Below are 12632 nucleotides of genomic sequence, written 5' to 3' on the forward strand. Positions count from 1 at the left end.
ACTTGCCGATTGCGCAACAAGTTTTTGGCGCCGTTGCCGGGTATTAATATGCCAAGTTTATTAATAACTTTTGATTTTCTTGATTGGATTTTGTGTTACTAATCTGTTTGCTTTAGTTTATGCGTGGTAGAGTTGATCCTGAAACTTTGATCTACGATCCAGAGATAGAATGAACTGCAAGAAGGATAAGACAAATTACCAAGCAGAAATTTCTACTTCATCTTTTGAGGTAGAATCAGAGATGGCAGAAGCCAATCCACCACCGGAAGAAGAGTTGATGGAGTCAATCTTGGCTCCATTGTTTACAAGGCCAAACTCCAGCATTGTCAGGCCACCGATTGATGCCAACAACTATGACATCCATCCATCACTGATCACATTGGTGTATAAACTCAGTTTAGTGGGGAAGACTATGAAGATCCTCATGACTTCATGGACAGATTTTTAAGAATCTGTGATACAACCAAGCTCCACGGAGTATCAGATGACACAATCAAACTTCGGTTGTTTCCGTTTTCTGTGACCGGGAAAACTCTCAGATGGTTGGATCGACAAGCTCCCAACAACATCAGAACGTGGGATGAGTTGGCAGCTAAATTCTTTGTTGAGCATTTTTCTATGGAAAAGTACAACAAGTTGGTAAATGAAATTACCAACTTCACTTAACAATCGGGAAAGAAGTGATGCCTTTAGGAGTCATACAAGTGAATTTATTCATGAAGCAAAAACGTCCTTCAAGAATCAAGATGCATCCATCAGAAACTTGGAGACTCAAATTGGCCAACTTTCAAGACAACTAGCTGAGAGGAGTCAAGAAAGGAGAAATGCAGTGTCAAAGGAGCAATGCAATGTCATCACTACAAGGAATGAGGAGCTAGAAAAAGAGGAAGTTGAAGTTTCTACAAGAAAGGATGAACAAGCTCAAAAGGATAAAGAAGAAGCAAAGGAACAACCTCCTGCATTTCAAAAGAAGCAATGGGATTTCTCACGTTTTGAGAAACCTCCATATCCAATGAGGCCCAAGCAAAATGAGCAAAGGAAGCAATTGTCAAAACTTTTAGATATTTTTAAGAAATTGCAGATTAATATGCCTTTTGCAGAAACTCTGGAGCAAATGCCTTCATATGCCAAATTCCTGAAGGAAACATTATCTAAGAAGAGGAAGCTCATAGTGGATGAACTGATTACACTAACAGAGGAGTGCAGTGCAATCTTACAGAAAAACATGCCTCCAAAGTTGAAGGATCCAGGAAGCTTCAGTATTCCATATATGCACCATTGGCAAGACGACTATAGAGAGAGTCTTATGCGATCTTGGTGCTAGCATTAATGTGATGCCATTAACCCTGATGAAGAAGCTGGGAATTAATGAAGTGAAGCCAACTAGGATGAATGTTCAACTGGCCGACCGCTCAACAAAGCAAGCATATGATATTGTGGAAGATGTGCTAGTCAAGGTAGACAAATTTCTAATTCCTGTCGATTTTGTTATTCTTGACATTGATGAAGATGCCAGTGTGCCTATGATCTTCGGGAGGCCATTCTTAGCAACCTCAGGAGCATTAATCGATGTACCTAAGGGTGAGTTGATAATGCGCGTGGATAGAGAGCAAGCAATATTCAAGGTACTTATAAATGAAGCTCCTTAATTGCCTACTTCTCAACCTAAGAATCAAGTCAACTACATTGCAGAGAAAAAGGCTGAGGAAGGGAACAAGAAGGAAGTCCATCAGCGGCATGCAGAACACAAGCCAAATGTTAAGATGGAAAAGCCCAAAAGCTAGAAAAAGCATGTGAAAACTAAGTTTAAAATTCCTGAAAGCCCTCCTCCTTATCCACATGCATATGAGTATAACCATGGCAGGACAAATTCTGAGCAAGGGTATGGTGCCATCACTGAGCCCGAGTTACCAACCACCATGATCACATAGAGTATGTAACACCCCGTCTTAACCCGGTTTGTTAACATGTCATCGTATTAAGCCACACTTAATTAAATGAATACGAAATATCTTTTTCTTTTCAACTATGGCGTCATTATCATTACCAACTTGGTTACTTAATCATTTTCATAAAAACATCGCCTGTATATATATATTGCAAAGACATCTAAGTGAAATACCTCATTAATTAAATATCATAAGTATGTCTCTAGTCACAGAACTACAACACGTAGACCGGACAACCTAGTAGTTTATACAACACAGGTAAAGGTACTAACATCAAAGCGGCATGGACAAACCCTATGCTCGCCAAATAAGGCAACAAGCCCCAACAACAGTCTCAACTCAATAATCATAATGACAGAAAACATAAACAGCATCAAAGTCCATCATGTCAGAATACAGCATAATAACATGATAACAACATAATCTAACTCAGCTCCGGCCTCCTGCCGCTAGAGGAATCAACCCCCGCATTACCTGAACCTGAAATGTGTGCCCCAAACGTGAGGTGAGATTCATCATCTCCCAAAGTCCAGCACACACAAGGAGACAAAAATGGCACACCTCCAAGGTTCTTTCTCACCAAAAATGGCTTCTTGAAGCCTCCAATGGCATGAACAAAGGCTCACACCAACTCATCCCCTCAACACCTCACTAGTAGTATCTAAACTCAGAACACAAGGCTTTTCTCCCACACAAGTCTCAACCACACCCAACTATAGTGTTTTGATGAAGAAAGGGTAAAGAAAGGTGGTTACTTTGGAGGTTTCTAAGAGAAGTTGAAGGTGACAAGAAGGACAGGCTGATCATCAGCCACAATGCCTCACGTAGAGTTAATAGTATGGCCTAGGGTTGTGTGCAAAAGTTGCATTTATAGTCACTTAGGAATTAAACACACAATATTAGCGCTAATAGCTACGCTTAGAATTTTAATCCCAAAATTTGGAATCTGAACCTACTCATTTTTCTAAGATTTATCATATTTTTATTTTATTTTTCGCAATACCTTTTCGGTACGCGCTTTTCCATAGCCAGTATCAGTTCTGGCACCATTTCTCATTATTTTAACTTGAAATTTGTTTTACAAGCCCTATATATTATTCTAGGAATTATCATGCACTTATTATAATTTTTCGGGATACTTTTTCGGTACGCATTTATACCGAGTAGCAGAACCGGTATCTGCACTTTTCGTCAGAAAAGCGACTTTCAGCATTATTACCCACTTACTATAATTATTTAAGCCTCATAATAATTATTAGGGTCAATTATGGGATCATTTCCTAATTTCTCATAATTAATTAATTAACTTCCTTAATTAACGGTGCGGGTTCTTACATTCACCCCACATTTTTAAGGATTTTGTCCTCAAAATCACAAGATACATGTCTCTAAAGTCGGGATACTGCCGGAAAAGCTCGTCCTCTCGCTCCCAGGTACACTCTTCAGGAGTTGTTCCCGTCCATTGCACTTTGACCATCAGAATGGTCTTGCTCCTCAGCTGCTTCTCGTCACGATCGAGAATCTTGAGTGGTCCGACGGGAGTTTTCAAGTTCTCTCGAACCTTCACATCATCCGGTTGCACCACGTGCGAAGGATCCACTACATACTTGCGAAGCTAAGACACGTGAAACACGTCGTGGATGTTGGCTAGGTTCGGAGGCAAGGCAAGCCGGTAGGCTACAGGTCCTACTCTACCAAGGATCTGGTATGGCCCAAAATATCGCGGGCTTAGGTTCCTCACTCTGAGTGCCCGTCCAACACCGGTGACAGGTGAAAGTTTCACAAACACGTGCTCACCCTCACTGAACTCCAGTGGACGATGCTTGATGATAAACCCTTGGTTTACCATATTTTTAGGCTTAATTATGATTGATATATGTTGTGAATTGCATGAAAATTAGGGTTTTATACTGTAATGTTACAGTAATTGAATATCTTGCTAACATGTTATCATAATACGTATTTTAAGGGATTTTTGACACCAATTATGGCTCTTTGGAGCCAAAAGAAGACATCAAGTTGAGTTGGAGCCTCAAGGAAGCAAGATTTCAAGTGTGTACCAGCTGTAAGAGGATGTTTTAGCGCCCTGGAAGCACGTTTAAACGCTCAAGATGAAGAAAATAGCCAAAATCCACTGGAGGAGAGCGTTTTAGCGCTCAACAAAGCGCTAAAACGCCCTGACAGACACAAGTTCCCTTCGAAGAGGGCGTTTTGGCACCCTACAACACACCAAAACGCCCAGAGGCAGACAGCAATACACATCAAGCACGTTTTAGCGCGCAAACAGCACGCTAAAATGTCTATACGCGGTCAAAGCAACTCCAGAAAAAGATTTGATTAAGATATGCAACGAATTCAATAGGATACAAAGAAGAAACACATCAATCTTGATTGAGATAAGATATAACTCCAATAAGAAGATGTGATCAAAGATCACAACAAGATTTAAAGCTCAAAATCGTCAACCAATCTCCAAGATATCAAATGCCAAAAGGAAACAAAGATGAAATCAACCACAAATCTGATATGGATTCATTGGAGATTTAATGAAGAATACAACCCCAAAAAGCTATAAATAAAGAGCTTGGGGTCAAGACTCATTCACCAATTCAGAAACCAATTGACAATTACAAAGAGCTTGAAGGAGGAATCCTGTTGCGGAGCGCTGGAACACTAAGGAACCAAGTCAACATCACACCAATGGAGGCTTGGGGTTCATCTTTTCTTTATTATTTCTTTTCAATTCAGTATGCAAGAGTAGTTTTTATGTAGTTAAGGGTAGATGGAACCCAATTGAATCTTTATGTTTATGAATTAAATTGTCTTTGAATCCTGTTCTTTTTACAATTGAATAAATTATCTGTTTTTAATGCTTTCTATGAGTTTGTTCCTTATAGAATGATTTTGGGGAATTGTATGACAATTGAGATGTTGGTGCATGAACCCTGACTAGATAATTTATCATAATTCTTGTGATCTAGGAATAGGAATATGAATAGACATAGGGTAATTATGCAATCTTGATATTCTTGATCTTAATGCATGTTTTCTTGGGGAATAATCGGGGAAATAGAGTTCGTTCAAGATTACATAGATTTATGGTAACAAGGAATTGAGCCCTAATTAACTTAGAAAAAATTGATTGGCAATATATTAGGAAACAGATTCTTGGCAGTTTAATTCATAACATATTGAGGATATTGGGGGAAGTTGAAACCTTAACTACGCTTGTTTTAAATCTTAATCAAACATCATCTCCATTCATCCTTTTAATTCTGAATTTTCATATTGCATGGCTTTACTTGTTTTTAAATTTAAGTTCTTTGAACCACAACTCTTTTCATCTAAATTCTCTAAAACCAAACCTTTGATTATCCAACTAAAAAGCAATTAGCGAACTAGTGCTTGAAAATTCTGATCCTCGTGGGAACGATCTTGTACTCCGGTACACTTTATTACTTTCACGATCGGTGCACTTGCCGAGTTGCTAACAAGTTTCTGGCGCCGTTGCCGAGGATCGAATTTTTCAACATTAGAAGTAACTAATTACCTTTTAGATTGGACGTTTTTTTTCTACACTTTAAACATTCTTCAAAAATATTTCCTTCATAAAAAAAATTCTGCATCAATTTTCTGCATATTTTAATTTTCTACATTCTTTGTTTATTTATTTATTTATTTTTTATTTTTCTGTTTTCATTTTTTTTTTTGCACTTTCTATTTTTTCTGCACATCTTTTCAATCTTAGTTTATGCTAGGTACTCTTAACCCGCGAATCTTGCAGTTTGATCCTGAGATAGAAAAGACAGAAAGGAAACTTAAGAAGGACGCAAAAGCAAAGAAAGCGAAAGAAGCAAAAGAAACCTCAAGTCCAACGGAACCTAAGGAGGAACCGATGACGGAAGATTGTGACTACATGAGAACAATTGAAAAGCCATCAGCAGAGGCCAATGGAATCTGGTATGATTAGGAGAATCAGAATCAACATCCAGGGTTGAGTTACAAATCTAACTATCAGCTCAATCCTCCCCTTCCAGTGCAACCACATACCCTACAACAAAGTAACACTTCTGAGTGGGAGAAAGCTTTTGCACAGTTGTGCAAGACCACTTCTGATTATATTCAAGGTGCAAATGCTTTCAGAGAGGACGCATCTGCTTTCATGCAAGAGACTAGATCAGCACACCGAAATCAAGAAGCTTCCATAAGAAATCTGGAAATTCAGATTGGCCAGTTGTCAAAGCAATCTTCTGAGAGAGCTTAGGGTACTTTTCCAAGCAACACAGTTGTCATTCCAAAGGAGCATTGCAATGCTATCACCACTAGGAGTGGTACAGTGATTCAGCCTATAGAGGAGCAGCCCAAAGAAAAGAAGAAGGATGGAGAAGAATCAGATGAAGAAAAGAAGGAAGAAAAGGAAAAGGATACAATTGAAGTTGACAAAAGCAATCCTGAAAAAGCCGAAAAGAAACTATTCAAGTGGGAGAAGAATAAAGCTCTAGAAAGACAGAACAAGCCATTAGATCTCTCCCCATATGCTCGAATCCCTTATCCTAAGAGATTAAAGAAAGAGATTCAGAAGCAGCAGTGTTCAAAGTTTCTAGACATATTCAGGAGGTTGCAGATCAACATTCCTTTTGCCGAAGCTTTAGAGAACATGCCAAACTACGCAAGGTTCATGAAGGATCTATTATCCAGGAAGCGTAAGTTGCAGGAATGTGAGACGGTGAATCTGACGGAGGAATGTAATGCGATCATCAAAAAGAAGTTACCTACCAAAGTCAAGGATCCAGGGAGCTTCAGCATTCCATGCACTATAAGCAAAGTGGAAGTGGACAATGTTTTATGTGATCTTGGAGCTAGCATCAATGTCATGTCACTCTCCATGATGAAGAAGCTGGGATTACTGAAGTGAAGCCCACTAAGACGATAGTGCAACTGGCTGACCGCTCTTCAAAGCAAGCTTATGACATCATTGAGGACATATTGGTTAAGGTAGACAAATTCATCATTCCTGTCGATTTTGTCATCCTTGATATAGAGGAAGATGCCGCAATTCCAATGATCTTTGGAAGACCCTTCTTGGCAACTTCTGGAGCGCTGATTGATGTACTTAAAGGTGAGATAATCTTAGGGGTAGACGAAGAGCAAGCAACTTTCAAATTCTTTGACAAAGAAGTCCCTTCCTTCGTAGCTCAACCGGAAGATCAAGTCTACTATATTGGTGAAAAGAAAGGTGAAGAAAAATACAATGACGAGTCTTCTCAAGAAAGTAAGCCAAAGGTTAAAATGGAGAAGCCCAGGAGCAAGGGAAAGCATGTAAAAGTCAAGTTCAAAGTTCCTGAGACTACTTTACCTCATCCATATGCAGAAGAGCACTATGGTTGGACACAATTTCTAAATGATAGAGCTTGGTCATCACCAAACTCAAACTTTGAGCCACCGTGATCATAAGTCAGGTACGTTAGGCTCGTGAAGTAAAACAAGCGCTAGGGGGAGGCAACCCACCATTTTACTATTTTTAGTTTTGATTAATGTTATTTTTTTTAGTTTTTTTCAATTAAGAAAAATACAAAAAGATAGGAGAAGGTGTTGAGACTAATGGTTATCATTGAGTGAATTTTACATGTGAAAAGAATGGAACAAAAAACAAAAGAGCGACTAGTTGTTTTTATTTCTTGACGCATTTTCTTTTTAGATTTAAATCTGTTGCTGAGGACAACAACATTTAAATCTGGGAATGGGGAACGCGCGATTCATCTAAGTACAATTGAGTAAGCCGGAGGAACATCATGAGCATACACAGAACATCTGGCTAAAACAGGGAACTATCTCAAATCCTTTCTCCTTTCCTTTAGCTTAATTCATTTTGAATTGATTTTTTTTTATATATTTAGTTTGTTTTGAAAAACCCCAAGCCAATGTTTTTTGTGAAAATTCTGAAAATTTTGAAAGTTTTCTCAGTGTTTTTAATTGGAAAAATGGCGGGAATTTTAAATTAGTGATTGATTCAGAGCATGATGATGCACTTATACATATTCAAATTTTTATGAACATCATTGCAATAAGTGACATGATTCATTGAATATATTGTTTGGTATTGAAGTTGTTTGAGAAAAAGAACAGGATAATTACTGTGCATTCATAGCTGTGAGGTTTTGAGCCTATACAGAAAATTTTTATTGAGTGTGCATTCCATTGTTGAGATACTCTAGAACTTGCTTTGTTTCTTGATTGAAATGGTCTGTGGTTTATTCTGTAGAGATGATAGAGGCATGTTCTTTCTCTAACTAGATGGCCAAATAGCTAACCTTGATGATATTCCTTAGTGAAACCCCCTTGAGCCTAGACTTTTTATTCATGAAGAACCCTTGAATGTAAATAGCCACATCCCCAATTGAATCCTCACCTTAATAGAAGATTAATTTCAGATTTCAAGTAAGGAGCGGATATGAGTTTTAACTACACAAGTGTTCAATGGAATGAAGAAGTACAAGAAAAAGGGCAAAGTCCAAGGAAGAAAGAAGAAAAGTTGGTTAGAACAAAGAAGAGCAAGAAAAATGCTCAAAACAAAGAAAGGAAAAGAAGTGAAAAGCAAGAAAATATGCTTAGAAAGAAAACGACAAAAGAAAATGGTTCAATAAAGCAGAACAAAGAACTGGAAAGAAGAAGAAAAGCTTTACAGCCGGAAGAAATGCACAACACTTGTTCCGTTCCTTAATCTGAATATTGATCTTAAACTTTTTCCCCAAATTCTTTCCCTCCCTTTCACCAAGCCACGTTACAACCTTGCGAAAGACCTCTTGATCTGCTTGATTTAGCATAAGAACTGTGGAGAGCGAGAAAATAAGCGAGCCTATGGTAGTGTTGATTCAGTGGAATAAGAGAGAAACACCAACCCTCTAGACAGTTGAGCGCGAGTGAATTGAACTCCTAGTGAGGGAGTGTCTCAGGAAGTTTCCCCTGTTCTTGATCTTAAGGAATTTCATTAAAAGTTTTACTGATGAATTATTAATCTTAATGCTTTGATGTATCATCCTTTTCTTAAGTCTGAATGCTCTGTAGTCATTTCTTTGATTAATTCTTGCTTATGAATTTCATGCAATTGAAAATCTTGATTGAATTACATTAAGTTTATTCTAGTGCATTTGTTGAGGACAACAATGTTCAAATCTGGGAATGGTTGATAAACTCTTGGTTTACCATGTTTTTAGGCTTAATTATGATTGATATATGTTGTGAATTGCATGGAAATTAGGATTTTATACTGTAAAGTTAAAGTAATTGAATATCTTGCTAACATGTTATCATAATACATATTTTAAGGGATTTTTGACACCTATTATGGCTCTTTGAAACCAAAAGAAGACATCAAGTTGAGTTGGAGCCTCAAGGAAGCAAAATTTCAAGTGTGTACCAGCTGTAAGAGGACGTTTTAGTGCCCTGGAAGCACGTTTAAACGCTCAAGATGAAGAAAATAGCCAAAATCCACTGGAGGAGAGCGTTTTAGCGCCCAAAAGAACGCTAAAACACCCTGACAGACACAAGTTCGCTTCGAAGAGGGCGTTTTGGCGCCCTACAGCACGCCAAAACACCTAGAGGCAGACAACAATACACATCAAGCACGTTTTAGCGCGCAAACAGGATGCTAAAACGTCCATACGCGGTCAAAGCAACTCCAGGAAAAGATTTGATCAAGATATGCAACGAATTCTATAGGATACAAAGAAGAAACACATCAACCTTGATTGAGATAAGATATAACTCCAATAAGAAGATGTGATCAAAGATCACAACAAGATTTAAAGCTCAAAATCGTCAACCAATCCCCAAGATATCAAATGCAAAAAGGAAACAAAGTTGAAATCAACCACAAATGTGATATGGATTCATTGGAGATTTAATGAAGAATACAACCCCAAAAAGCTATAAATAAAGAGCTTGGGGTCAAGACTCATTCACCAATTCAGAAACCAATTGACAATTACAAAGAGCTTGAAGGAAGAATCATGTTGCGGAGCGCTGGAACACTTAGGAACCAAGTCAACATCACACCAATGGAGGCTTGGGGTTCTCTTTTCTTTATTATTTCTTTTCAATTTAGTATGCTATAGTAGTTTTTTATGTAGTTAAGGGTAGATGGAACTCAATTGAATCTTTATGTTTATGAATTAAATTGTCTCAGAATCCTGTTCTCTTTATAATTGAATAAATTATCTATTTTTAATGCTTTCTATGAGTTTGTTTCTTATAGAATGATTTTGGAGAATTGGATGGCAATAGGGATGTTGGTGCATGAACCCTGACTTGATAATTTATCATAATTCTTGTGATCTAGGAATAGGAATAGGAATAGACATAGGGTAATTATGCAATCTTAAAATTCTTGATCTTAATGCATGTTTTCTTGGGGAATAATCGGGGAACTAAAGTTCTTTCAAGTTTACATAGATTCATGGTAACAAGGAATTGAGCCGTAATTAACTTAGAGAGAATTGATTGGCAATATATTAAGAAACGGATTCTTGGCAGTTTAATTCATAATATATTGAGGATATTAGGGGAAGTCGAAACCTTTACTACGCTTGTTTTAAGTCTTAAACAAACATCATTTTCATTTATTCTTTTAATTCTGAATTTTCATATTGCATGCCTTTACTTGTTTTTAAATTTAAGTTCTTTGAACCACAACTCTTTTCATCTAAATTCTCTCAAACCAAACCTTTGATTGTCCAACTAAAACACAATTAGCGAACTAGTGCTTGAAAATTCTGATCCTCGTGGGAACGATCTCGTACTCCGGTACACTTTATTACTTTCACGATCGGTGCACTTGCCGAGTCGCTAACACTTGATATCGTAGTAACTCTTCTGGCGATTCTGCGCCTGCTTCAACTTTCCCTGATCATATGGATCTGCAGGGTGGTATCTTGGACAAAGTCCAAGCCAAACAACTCACGATGTCCAACCTCAGACCAGCAGGTAGGAGTCCGACACCTCCTACCATACAATGCCTCGTAGGGTGCCATGGCCAGGCTAGCATGGAAACTGTTGTTGTACGAAAATTCAACCAATGGCAGGTACCTATCCCATGCTGAACCCTGCTCCAAGGTGCAAGGCCTCAACATGTCCTCCAACGTCTGGATAGTCCGCTCAGTCTGTACGTCAGTCTGAGGGTGATAGGCTGTACTCAACCTCAACTGTGTACCAAAAGCCTCCTGCAACGCCTCCCAGAACCGAGATGTGAACTTCGGGTCCCTATCACTGATGATACTCTCGGGCACCCCGTGAAGCCTCACAATCTCGCGAACATACAGTTTGGCCAACTGCTCTGTAGTGAAGCTCACCTTCACTGGAAGAACATGGGCAAACTTTGTCAACCTGTCCACAATGACCCACATAGAGTCGCAGCCAGCCTGAGTCTTCGGCAAACCAACCACGAAGTCCATGGAAATGCTCTCCCATTTCCATTCCGGAATCTCTAGAGGTTGAAGCTTACCAGACGGCTTCTGGTGTTCTATTTTCACCTTCTGGCAAATCAAACATTTAGACACATAAACAACTATGTCCTTCTTCATTCCCGGCCACTAGAAATTCCTCTTCAAGTCTTGGTACATCTTAGTCGCACTAGGGTGAACCGTAAACTGGCCCTTATGGGCCTCTACTATAACCTCTTCGGTCAAAGGACCTCGAGGAACCACAATACTTTTCTGAAAGGTCAACAATCCATCCTCGTTCCAAGACACACCGTCCTGGTTCCTCACATAATCTAGGCACTCTCTGCACTTGCGCCTCTTTGATCTTTTCCATGAGCTCATTCTCCACTCGTACGGTTTCCATTTCGAGAAGTGCACCCCCAAACAAAGAGGTCACTGTCAGATCTCAAAACTTCTCAATGATATCGTAATCACCCATGGTCAAACTAGATAGACTCACGGATTTCCGACTTAAAGCATCAGCTACCACATTGGCCTTGCCAGGATGGTACTTCAACTCAAAGTTATAGTCCTTCAGATATTCCATCCATCTCTGTTGTCTCATGTTCAGCTCCTTCTGATCAAACAGATATTTCAAGCTCTTGTGGTCACTAAACTTCATCCCAAACAGATAATGCCTCCAAATCTTGAAAGCAAACACAATAGCAGCCAACTCCAAATCATGAGTCGGGTAGTTCTTCTCATGAGGGTTCAACTGCCTCGAAGCATAGGCAATCACCTTGCCCAACTGCATCAACACACAACCGAGCCCCTTTTGGAGGCATCAGTGTAAAGCTCGACTTCCTCAGCAGGATCAGGAAGGACCAACACAGGTGCAATAGTCAGTCTCTCCTTCAACTCCTGGAAACATTCCTCACATTCGTGAGTCCACACAAAAGGAGTCTCCTTCCGGGTAAGGCGAGTCATTGGGAGAACCAGCATGGAAAATCCCTTGATGAACCTTCGGTAGTACCCTGCCAAACCCAGAAAGCTCCTCACATCAGTTACCGTCTTGGGCCTCTCCCAATCTAACACGACCTCAATCTTGTTCGGATCCACTGCAACTCCTTCTGCAGAAATGACATGCCCAAGAAACTTCACAAATTTGAGCCAAAACTCACACTTAGAAGGTTTAGCATAAAACTTTTTCTCCTTTAGCACTTGCAAAACAATCATCAGATGCTCAACATGCTCCTCCTCCGTCTTG

Source organism: Gastrolobium bilobum, unplaced genomic scaffold (assembly GCF_033153095.1).
Source record: "Gastrolobium bilobum isolate Gb01-03AN ecotype WA unplaced genomic scaffold, APGP_CSIRO_Gbil_v1 utg21418, whole genome shotgun sequence".
In the NCBI taxonomy this organism is placed as follows: Eukaryota; Viridiplantae; Streptophyta; class Magnoliopsida; order Fabales; family Fabaceae; genus Gastrolobium; species Gastrolobium bilobum.